This window comes from Hippopotamus amphibius, chromosome 10, assembly GCF_030028045.1.
Source record: "Hippopotamus amphibius kiboko isolate mHipAmp2 chromosome 10, mHipAmp2.hap2, whole genome shotgun sequence".
Classification (NCBI taxonomy): Eukaryota; Metazoa; Chordata; class Mammalia; order Artiodactyla; family Hippopotamidae; genus Hippopotamus; species Hippopotamus amphibius.
In genome coordinates this window covers 24223776-24236399 of record NC_080195.1, presented here as the reverse complement: position 1 = coordinate 24236399, position 12624 = coordinate 24223776, and positions in this window count along the sequence as shown.

Sequence of the window (12624 nt, the reverse complement as noted above, 5' to 3'; positions counted from 1 at the left end):
AGAAATAATGCTACTTGAGATGCTGAATATATTATACATAGTCATTCCTTTCCCCTCCAAAATTGATTTGAAAATTTCGCCATGATATCATTGCTGATATTTCGGAGTAATGAATATGAATTTTATTTATTTCCAGGAACACTTTATGGGACTTGTTGCTATTTACAAGTATGCCAAACGTGAAGAAAGAAGAGGCCTGACTGGTAGGTTTCGCATCAGCTTTTACTCTATCTACTCACAAAAGAGCGGTATAAATAAGTATTTTATTATCCACCCCCCAACCTGGGGTGCCGTGTTAGAACATCATGAACTTGCCCCATTAGTTGATGCTTTGACTCAGAGAGAAAAACTGTGAAAGCATCCTGTGTATCTAGTTCGAAGTTCCCAATTTTATAAATGATAAAAAGGTTCAGAAAGGCTTATGGCCTTTCCCAGGGTCATAAAGCTCTTTGTTTTCAGAATGAGGTTTAGAACTCAGGCTCCAGGATCTCCCAATTCTGTGCTATGCCCATGAGCCGCAATAGTGTAACTAAAAACCCTGTCATAAGCCTCCCTAAAAAGCTGGCAGCCTTTCAAAAGCCATTTCTAGAAGTGATAGGATACATAATCTTAGCCCTTCAGAAACTCCAAGTTCTCAGCACCTGCAGTGCTCAGTTCTCCATCACAAAGGTCTCCTCTTACAAAGGAAAGAGGTCTTGGCCCCCAAGCCAGTACTGAGCGGTCTTCCTGCTGCTTCTCCTGACAACACCATTCCCCCAAACAACAGGCAACAGCTTGCCATTTGTGGTCCCTGTTTCTTGAGTGTGTCATTTTTCCATAGTTAAGCTCTTCTCTGGCATAAGACATGGACCCTAGTTGGGACATAAAAAAGTTAAAGGCGTTTCCATCATCTTTTTCTGGAATGCACTGTTAGTTCAAAAAAAAAGAAAAAAATCCAAAACTGGCCCCCGTACGAGGAGGGCAAAGAGAGAGACTGAAGAAAGAGGCAAATCAGTCCAGACTGGTGAGTGTCAGATTTCATCAGCAAAGGAACTTAGACACGAGACTTGTCTTGGGCACTGCACCTGCCCTCCAGAATCTTAAGAGTTTACATAGAAGCTTTAACAGCGTTCAGTCATATGTACAGTCCAGGTAGGCTCATGTTACTCTCCCAAGGCTGCCTCCCTGAGCTGGGTCCCACTGCAGAAATAGCAGGTGAAATGTACCTTTCAGGGACTGGAGGAAGAAAGCCTCCTATTGACTGGGTCCAGTTCACAGGTCAACCTGTGGTCATATCCTCTTGATGACCTCCTCCAGCAATCAGAAGAGATTTGTTACAGGGTTCAAAAACAACTCCACAACGACCCTCACCAACAAAATTCAATGCAAATATAGAGATAGCGATTATCTCCTAAGTCTTTAAGTCTAAATGGAATTATGAAGACTGCTCCAAAAATAAGGAATTCATTAAGCTATAAAGAAATTCATGACGCTATATATTTTATTACAAAGGATATGTTCTCTGAGCAGTAAGTCCAAAGAAGATATTTTAATAGGTATTACAAACAGCTAAATCTTTGGAATGAGACTAAGGAGTCTTTTCATGACAAGTCCTAAAGATCAATCTACAATTCACGGTGGGCTCTCCAGTGGCACCAGAACATGATTTTGGGCCCAATGTTTACAGGCCACATTCTTCTCTCTGTAATCTTATTTTTAAACTTAGTCATACTCACATTAAAATCTATATTAGAGGAAATATATTGAGAGCCACAATGTAGCATTAGACGTAAACTCTGCAGCCAGATTTCCTGGGTTCAAATTCTAGCCTCAGCCCTCACTAGCTACATACCAACAGGCAAGTTAGTTAATTAACCTCTTCGTGCTTCAAGTTTCATTACCTATAAAATATAGATAATACAGTCACTCCCTTTTAGGATGAAATATAATTGATTAGATTAGCATGCATAAAGCATTTAGAAGAGTGCCTAGTACATAGTCAGTGACATCTATTATTATGATTTTATTCTTATTTTTGATCACAGTGACAACTGCCTTAGAATTACTCTTTTGTGTGTGCAGGACAAAGGCAGTTAATAAACACTGGAATGAATGAAGCAACAAAAGTCCATATTAAGGACTTTTTTTTTCAAATACCTGATTTTAATATTCATGAGTCATTCCCGATAGACTGAGCCCCAAACATCAATTCTTTGGGGAAAGAATCCACTGACTTCTTAACCTCATGCTCTGGGCATAACATCCCCAAAGAGCCTCCTTAGCAGTCAGCAAAATACTTTACTGCATAATCTATCCCCATGTAGTCAGTTTATTGAACAGTCTCAATTTGGTGGGAAACGGCTTTACTTTTTTCTCCAGTCACTGCTTTTAAATATGCTCGATTGGATCTCCATCTCTTGGTCCTTGTTTCAGACAATCCTGTAGCTTCCAGATTTTTACACGTATGGGAAGAAACCCCACTGCATTAATGGTAACTGCCATGAAGGATTAACGGGGTCTGGTCCAGTCTAAAGCTAATGCAGTCTCATCACCCATCCCAAGCTTCTCTCCAGATACCCCAAATCAGACTGCCATGTGGGGAAGGAGACTGACCTGTTCCCTCCCTTTTCCTCCTCATCCTCACCCTTCTAATTCTGGCTTTTCCAGGGTCTGGGTTGAGATAGATCAAATTAAAGGAAAGGTGTATTTTTTCTTTGCTTAAATTACTCTACATTTTAGTTCTTCCTAGGTTGACACTGGCTGGCCATCAGTGACCTCTTTTGGGCAGACATCCAAATAACTAGCACTTTTGTGAGGGTCACAGGAAGCTTTTTTAGGAGTTTTGCAGCTACTCAACAGTGCACAGTTCCCAGACAAAGGTGACCCAGGTTTTGGCTTCCCTCTTGAAATTCTCCCCATCCCTAACGGTCTATCTCCTCCCATCCCAACCTATCACTGCTCTTGCCCCAGCAAGGTACCTTCGGGACAGGTACTTTTACGGTAGCTTCTACCTTTCACAGCATGCTCTTAAGCCATGGGGAAACACAAACACCCTTTCCATGCCAAATGTTGACAAGGTAGGCTACTACCCACTCATTTTGCTCTGTCGTTATAGGTCCTCCACCTGCCATCCTACCTTCAAAATTCCCCAGGTAAGAAGTAGCCCCCAGTCTCCATTTCCATGCACAGCTCACATATCACGGGGCACCCTGATCCCTCTCCCCCTTCTATTCCGACAGCGACCCCAGGGAAGGCATAAGGGCCCCCATGTTTCAGCATGTCTCTAGCAGACGAGAGAGCTGCCAATTTCCTCTTTAGAATAAGAGGGGCCCTCGACATCACCTTGTAGCTTCCTTGCACCCTCTCAGTTGGTTCGAAAGAGGTGCTACCTTCGTTTACCTGCAGTGAGTGGGAAAATGCCACAGACCTCCCCAGGTAAGCCAACCACTCGCTACCTCTGTGTATTCCTTGCTTCCCTCCACGGGAATGAGGTAATAAGTAAAAGGGTGACGGTCCCAGAACAAGTCCAGTCACAGGTTAGTAAGTTCACAGAGTATCTCACGGCTTATATTACCTTTGTGCCAGGCATGGAATTGGGGAAACATCACAAAATCATCAAGAAAAGTATCTGATATGTTCTGTAAAGCAAAAGGGAAAGAGGGCAGTTCTTTTCCAACATCACTAATGCAATATGAAAGATGGGCCCAAAACTCATATGGTAAATAGGAATGAAAATGTCTGTGTACCCCACTTTTATCTACAGCAGAAGTCAGCCTACCAAGAACAAACATTTGGGAAAATACTAAAGCAGTAAGTTATTTTATCTTGATATTAAAAATGCAGATGCAATGAATAATTGATTAAAATTGCATTTGATGGACCGAGCATCCTTTACTATGTTATTATGAGCATTCAGTTATGTGCACTGTTAGTTCTGGAATTTTTGAAAAGGGTCAACTCTTTAAATAGTTATTTTTCTCTTCATTAAGTTAAATTAATATGCAGTTTTTGGATTTCTTCCTCTGCCCCCAAGGCAAGAGTTCTTAATTTTTAAGCATTTTAATTTAGAGTTTATATTTTCACCACTTAAACTTTGCTGTTGTCTAATTAATTGTGAAATTTCAAAACATTCATTGATAAGAGTTTTTTTTAGGTTGACCAGATATCAAAATTATTTATAAGCAGCTTCTGATTTATACAAGCTTAACATGTGAGAGAATATATATATGGGGAGAGAAAGAGACAGTGAGAGAGAGAGAGAGAATTGTGAAGCCAAATGCCATGTGACCAAAGAACTCTCCTTCCTTCTGGAAATTCTGCTCTCCCATCTCTTCAACCTCTTGCTGCCTAGAAAGTCTCCTAACTATATCTTTATTCTATTTTCACCTAGGAACTAGATCAGTAAGATTCAGAATGGGTTCTAGATACCATTGCTTTTCTGTCAAGAGGCATTAAAAGAAGAGAGGTAAATTTCCACTGCTGTAATTTATTCTTTTGCGGTAGCAACACTTTTCTGCCCTTAAGGAGTGTCTCTATCCCTGATCCCACCCACTCATCACTCCTTTTTAATTTCTGTTACAAAAATGTGGTCACAAGTATTCCTGCAGCTCAATATGAATCATATTTGAATTTTTCCATGGAAACACTGGTTTAGTTCAGTGCTGTTGTGGCAACCAGAGGCTAACGAGTCATTAGAGGGTTGGCCTCGTGGATCCCACCACCTGCAGTTGTTTCTATAGTAAGTCATGTCCAGAGTTCCAAACAGACATGAAATGCTAAGTGAGAGATACCCTGAGTTCTTTACAAATAACAGGAAGATCCAAGAGGGAAAAGCTCCTTATAAAGTTCAACCTTTTCAAATGAACAATACTGCCGTCATGTCTCATACAGAAGTATCTTCAGAATTCCTTATTTTATATAAAGCAGCAAACTTCTCCTTGCAATTAGTTCTTGGTCCAATGAAGAATAAGATCTTCCTTCATGTCTTCTCCATGATCTAATAAATTAATCTGCTCTAAACTTATTTATTCTTAACATCTTTACTTTTTCCATCTCCCTAACATTTTCTGTTTTATTTCTGCCTCAAATTTGAAAGTTCTGGTAACAAGCCAGTTGATGGTGGAACCACCCTGCTATTGTCTTTATCTCCCAACTGGACAAAATTTAGTTACCCTTAACCCTGCTGTGGGCTAATGTTACCTGGATATTCTTTCTTTTCCACCATTCCCCAGCAGGTTGGCTGTGTCAGATAGAAGCCATGCTTGAAACTGCCCTACGGTCTAGGAATCCAAGAGCAAAGAGCTTAGTTTCAGCATCCATGATTTCATGACAATTTGGGGAGGAATGTTAGAGGTTCTCGAAGTTCTCACCAGAGTGATTAGAAACTTCTTGAGGCTGGAAACTCTAGGACAGAGGACTTTTTTTTTACACGTTTTGTTTCTTATCAAAGTGATACACGCCTATAGTCCAAGATGATACCATTTCTATATGATTTGTTAAAACAGTCTCAAGATATTCCTAATCCTCATTTCCCCATCCATAAAGACATCACTTTCAACTCTTTTAGGTTACTCTTTTGATATTCACTCCAAGGAGTTCACGAATTGCTATTGCTAGATTTTTTTTTTCAGTTTTAGGCATCTATTAACTATGGAGGATGAGGATTTAGCTCTTTTTTCTCCTTCTAGCTCCCAAATAGCAGCACACTCCCCATGCCCCAAAATTTTGATTAGATATTCAGTGGTTATATTATCATACCTATGTATGTAATTCAGGACTAATCCATGTAGTAAACATGACTGAAATTCCCTCTTTGCTCAATATTTTACCTACCCTGAAGCTAAAAATAGTTTGGAGTTTTTCTCCCATTTGCTTAACTTACTATGTACTTACTTACCACTAAGTCAACCTCAAATCCTTCCCTACCTGTCTAAACACCCTCTCATTGCATTTATTTATGTGAGCTATTCTATCAGCTTCACCTTCTTAAAGAAATCGCTCCCTAAAATTCCGACCTGTTCTAACCTCTGCCAGTTACCCATTTTGCCTGATAAATAGTTTTAATCTGGAGATTTCCATTTACTGTCAAATGAAGGGAGCTTGCTCCTCTTCTGAGTTGAATCTCCTGTTTCTTAGATACAATGTCTCTCTTTTTCTTGCTCTACACCTTTGTTTTAATGGAGTACCTCCTGCAGCAGCTTCCCAAGAAAGGGTACACTGAGTAAATGTTTTAAGAGGGTCCTTATACTTCACTGGCAATTAATCTGTCCTTACACTTCATTGGCAATTAGGCTGAGTATAGATTTCAAGGTTGGAAGTGATTTCCCCTTAGAATGTAGAAGATACTGCTCCATTGTTCTTGGTCAGCACTGTTTTTCTGAAATCTCTGGCATTCTAATTCCTGTTCCTTTTTATAGGATTGGTTCCCCCTCCCCCGAAAGCTTGTGGGATCTTCTCTTTATCCCCAATGTTCTGAAATATTAGGATGGATCTTGGTGGAGATCAATTTTTAACAACTTTGCAAACTCCCCCCTCTGACTCCTTGATCCTATATTATGCTAAGTGCTTTAGATACTCTCATTAAATCCTTAAAATCCAATGAGAAATGCATTACAATTCTATTTTACAGATGAGGAAACCAAACCTTAGAGAGGTTACATTACTTCTGCAGGACACACAGAGAAGCAGTAGAGCTGGGATTCAGCCCCAGGCCCACCTGTCTCCAAAGTTGGCAGCCTTTCTTCTCAGCTCTTAAATGAATCAGGGTGTCCATCCTCCTTGTGTATTCCTCCCCATATACCTCCTGTTGTGGTTTTCTAGGGCTGCTGTAATAAATTACAACAAGTTTGGTGGCTGAAGACAACAGAGATTCACTCTCCTATGGTTCTGGATGCTAGAAGTCTGAAATCAAAGTGTCCCGCCGTGGCTCTGGGGACAACCTGTTCCTTGCTTCTTCCAGCTTCTGGTGGCTGCCTGTCAGCCTCACTCATGGCTACGCTGCTCGAATCTCTGCTGCATTTTCACATGGCCTTCTCTTCTCTATCAGCATCTCCCTATGTATCTCTTATAAGGACACTCATTGTCGGGTTTAGGGCCCCTCTAGATAAACCAGGATGATCTCATCTCGAAATTCTTAATTACATCTGCAAAGACCCTTTTTCCAAATAAGGTCACATTCACAGGTTCCATTACCAGGGCACCACCATTCAATCTACCACACCGCCACCCTCTCTTTCCCCTTTGAAAAGAAGCAGCATTGTTATAAAGACCTAGGCTTTGAAACAGATGGACTTGCATTCCACCTCTAGCTCTGCCTCCCACTGGCTCTGTGATGTTTGCTCAGTAACTGGAAACCATGAGCCTTTCCCTCTTCTTTAAAATGGAAATATTTGTTTCATGGACTGATTTGAGGATTAAATGAAGTAAATCACCTAACACACAGTGGAGACCAGTGACTGTTCATTCTCTCACTGCCTTTATAAATAACCCCTTTTCAGAGGCCAAATCACAAACTGAGTGATATATACTAGATGTTATTAAAAATCACAGAAAATAAGTTCAGTTTTTAAACATAGCCATCATTTGAACTCTGCACTTTTTGCTCTTGGCTAGTTTCTGTTTTCAATTTCCTTGGATCTGGTTCTGATCTTAATATAGGTAAAATTCACATGGCTACATATCAAGATATGAGTGTTTAAACATTTGTGCATTTTTCTCAAAACTAACAAATATTCAAGGGACGTGTGTTATGTGCCAGTTTATGACCCTCAAAAATGTGTTCGTTTATAATAGGTAGACCTCATGTTTTTAATCCAAAATAGCATAGTCTAACCAACTCTACTCACCACGTTTAATACAACTTTTGGCTATTTCCAAAACTGGAATTTATCCCCAAGGAAGGAATATTTGATACTCCTGAGTACCTTTTTTTTAATGTGATAAGCAGCATAGTTGGGTGGAAAGAATAACAGAACATAAATCAGAAGAAACTGCTTCAAAATCCGATGTGTTATTACCAACTATGTGACCTAAGGGAAGTCATATCATCTCGCTGAACCCATTTTTTCTTCTGCAAAGAATGATGCAGATACCTGCCTTGTTAACTTTTAGAGCTGTTGTTAATACGTGCTCAGTGTAAAAAATATACGAACCTTGGCTGGGCTCGAAATACAAAGCTGAATGTGAGGAACAAAGACCCTGACCCTCCCTAGTGGACAGAATCAAAATAAAATCATATCTGTGAGAGCATCTAAAATGTTTGTACAGCGACATGTTTTACTGGACCCCTCGTGTTCCCAGTAAGGATGGTCATCCTAGAATCATGGGATAACACAGATCCCAATCTTCAGCCTCTTTATTTATGATTAATCTTGGGAGTAGGTAATACAACAGAAAGGGGTGAGCTCCTACAAGTTAATAAGGGCTAAATCTCACAGTGCATCGCAACAGCTTTCAAAATTCTCTTCCAGTTTTGCAGTTCCCTCCCCTATTACATGCCCTGTATGACCCTTAAAAATTCTCATCATCGTTTGTAAGGGACCATCTAGAGGATCAGACTGAAGATGCTGCGCTCCTCCCAGATCCCTGAGTTAGCTGGTGACCTGGTAGGCCCATGCAGCATGCAGTGCTACCTCAAGAGTACACAAAACCCTCCTCTGGGTCAGACTACAGCCCTGTGTGTGCTTATCACCAGACTGTCCTCTGTATCCTCCTGCATTAATACTATAAATAGACTACACAGTCTCACATACCGATTAAAGGAAAGATAAAGAAGTCCAGCTGTAACCTTTCCATTAGCACAAAGGCAAACTACATGTTAAGAAATGCAGGACCCTACTGTAAGACTGAAGTGGAAATACATGTCTAATATTATTCTATATTAACCTTGTATGATTTAATACATTTACATGCATTTTATAAATAAAGCTTTCTGAAATTTTAATATTAAAAAAAAAGAAAAAAGAAAATGCAGGACCTTAAACGCTAGAGAGTGGGATAAACCCAAATAAGACACTGCTCTGGAGTACTGAAAGGAGAGGAATGCAGACCAAACAATGAGGCAGCTTTGAGATTATGCCCTTCTAACCTCAAATATATTTGCTCCATTTTAAGGTCTCTTCAATCCCATGAAAATACAAAGTATAGTCAATGTACCATGAGCAGGACTCACTTGGCACACAGCTAACGCCATTCCCAGCCTTCCTTGTGGTCAGGAGCAGCCCTGTGATGAGTTTCCGGTCAATGGAATGTGAGCAGAAGGTACGTGCATCACTTCCAGGCCTGGTCCATGGGCATCCCTCTGGCTGTCTGGAGGGAAGGTACCCCCTGGACGCCTGGTGGGAAAGAAGTGGAGTCTCCATCAGTCTGACCCAGTTACCCAATGGAAGAGAGACACTCAGCTTACTTGTTTATCCATCCAATACCACTATGGGAAGAGGAAAAAAACTTCTACACTTGAGACTTCATAACATTTTGGGGATTAAGACCCTCTAAATAATAGACTCCAACAGCAATTCCTTTTAAAAAAAATAAGCGTGTGTTTTGAAAATATTGGTGTCATACTGGTGTCACTGAAGTTCTTGGAGGACACAGGGTGGTAGTTATGAGTGTGGACTTTGCGATCAAACACGCCTGAGTTTGAGCCCACGTATACCACCAGCTGTAAGTCCCAGTACTTTTTTAATGTACAATATTGGGATAGTAATAGGGTCTATTTCATGGTATCGCTGTTTATCACAGTGCCTGGCACATAATAAGTGTTCGAGAAAAGTTGTCTGTCATTATTGAGTGTATCTCATTCCAGGTAATTTTAAAAATTAAACGGTTCATAGCCATTAGTGCTGCTATGAAGTCATTCAGGTTTTCCTTCCAGACAAAGGGTAGGATTATACTTCCCTTGCCACCCCATACCGTTATATGTACTCAGATGATTCATTTTGATCAATGAAATATGAGTGCAATTGACATGTATCACTTCCAGGTGGAAGTTTTAAGAGTCGGCATTTTAAACGCTATGTCTTTTTTTCTGCCACAGCACTGGCAATAATCCAGCTAGTGGCTGCTTTGTCAGCTTGGGTCCTAGAGCCAACCCAAGATGTAGCATGGCCAAGAAATAAATCCTTGTTATTTTAAGCAACTAAAGATGTTGGAGTTTATTTATTAATAGCCCCTTCTGACCTATACAGGAACAAATATTCATATGGGTAAGTTAGTTTTAAAAATAGCTTCATTGTGTGCTAGCAAGCTCTAATAATAATAGCTGACAACTGCAGAGTGCTCCCAATATTCCAGGAACTGCTTTACGCTTTACATGTGTTAACTCATCCGTTTCCACAATAACCCCATGAAATGCCTGCACTGTTCTCATCCGCATTTAGTTGGGGCAGAAAAGTAACTTGCCTGAGGTGACATATCCCGTGTATAGTAGGAAGCAGTTTCAGCCCAGCCCATCCAACTCTCAGTGCTGTGCTAGTCACCTTGCATCCTGGTACCTCCTGTAGTGAATGCTGGAGTGCACCTCCCAGATCCCTACTTCAGGACCAAGGCTCTGGTTTCATCGGTTGTCAGAAGCCTGACTGCTGGTGGGCTGGTTCTGAACGCCCTAGAAATCTCCCTCAGGCAGAGAGCTGCCTCACCCAGGCTGGCCCCTCTCTGAAGGACTGGCAGACACTGCTGCCTTAGCACTCAAGTTCAACGTCTCCCTTTGCCTGTTTCTACTTCCCGCCCTTCCACTGTTCCCCAGAGCATTCTCAAATAACTTTTCTTCACGTAAATATCATCTCAGAGTATGTTTCCCAGGAAAGCAGAACAACAGTACCTCCCTATTTAGCCCTACGTGTGTCCTGAAGCATACACAGACTACATGTTAACTCCACGCACAATTAATTGCCAAATGACTGTCTCAGACCATGTGAGTTCAGGAAAAATAAAGATCATCGGGCTGTCTGGAGAGAACTGGAATGATGAAACTTCTCACAAGTTACTGGAGACATAGACTCTTCTACTTTCTCTATTGAATTCAGTACACTTCATTTCTCAGAAATGTCACCTGTAGTTATTTAGATCCAGAAAAATGTCAAAAAAAGAACCACATATTTGTATATAGCAAATGATAGTTGGTCTGTATTATGACATTTATTCCTACTGGTAAGTAGAAATGGGAAACTGTCTCAAGGTTACATAGCTCATGACCTGGTGCTCTCCATCTCTTTCATGAAGACAGATGTCTCAGGAGACCAGAAGCCATGGATCTCTATTGTACCACATACTACATATCATTCTGTTTCACTTATACATGAGTGCTATTGAAAACTGATGTCTTAAATTGATTTTGATTTCTAAGAAATGATGAGGAAACCCTAAAATTTAATCCATAATCCATCAGCTCTCTCGTACATCTTAGCTTACTTGACATCTAATTCCAATAAAATTTAAAGACAGCCAAAGTATTACTTCTGATGTATTTCTTTTACCATCATTGAGTGTTTCTCACAATTTAAGCTCTATCCCATTATTGGTTGTCTATATTTACATGTTGTAAAACTTGAAATACACATGAAGTTCACAGGTATAGTAATAAACAGGCCAAATTATAAAACCGAAAGAGTCTAAATGAATCTATGTAATTTAAGATAAACATTATTACTGATTTTACCTTGGTATAAGCATATCTTGTGCATTGTACATTCTGCTTACATATCTTCACTACATATTAATATAGGTCAATAGCTACTGTTATACAGAGTTTAGGAGATTAGATTATTATGTTTCCTTCTTTATGGATTGATGATCTTAGTCTGCTCAGGCTGCTATAACAAATATCACAGACTGGGTGGCTTAAACAATAGAAGTTTATTTCTTGCAATTCTGGAGGCTGGAAGTCCAAGCCCAGGGTGCCAACACGGTGGGTTTGGGGGAAGCCCTTTTCCTGGTTTGCAGATAGCCATCTTCTCCTTGAACCCTTACATGGTGGAGAGAGAGGTAAAAAAGCAAACTCTTGGGTGTCTCTTCTAAAAAAGTGTTAGTCCCATCATGAGGGCTCTACCCTCATGACCTAATTCCTTCCCAAAGGCTCCATCTCCAAATACCATTATGTTGGTATTAGGGCTTCAACGTAGGAATTTAGGGGGAGACACAAACATTCAATTCTTATTTTTCACCTAACCAAAGAAGTATGATTTCAGCAATAAAAACTTTAAATTGAGTCGCATATATTGCCCATAGAATTTTAAAAGCATTTAAATCAATGTGGAGCTTGCGTTTACAAAACAGGTAACAAAGCCCTTTGTTACCATCATTTCAAAAGGTAAATAAGAATTATATTCCTTATTGGCTGCTTTTATTTTATTGAATGTACATTAAATTATGTTAATACTTCAGTGGGGACATATTTTTGCCTTCATATTACTACCCATTGAACAATTGCTCTATTTTCACAGAATTATAGATAGGAATAGAAAATATGCACCCTGTAAATTAGAGTACTACTTGAGAGTAACCCTTTGGAGTCACCAAGGAAAGAATATCCAGAAAGAGTGGAAATGTTAAATTATAGGCTATTTCAGAGAAACACAATCTTTGAAAAAATTACAAGTGCCTGAGACAATTCAAACTAATCAAAGAACTACCATCATAGTGGTTCTTATG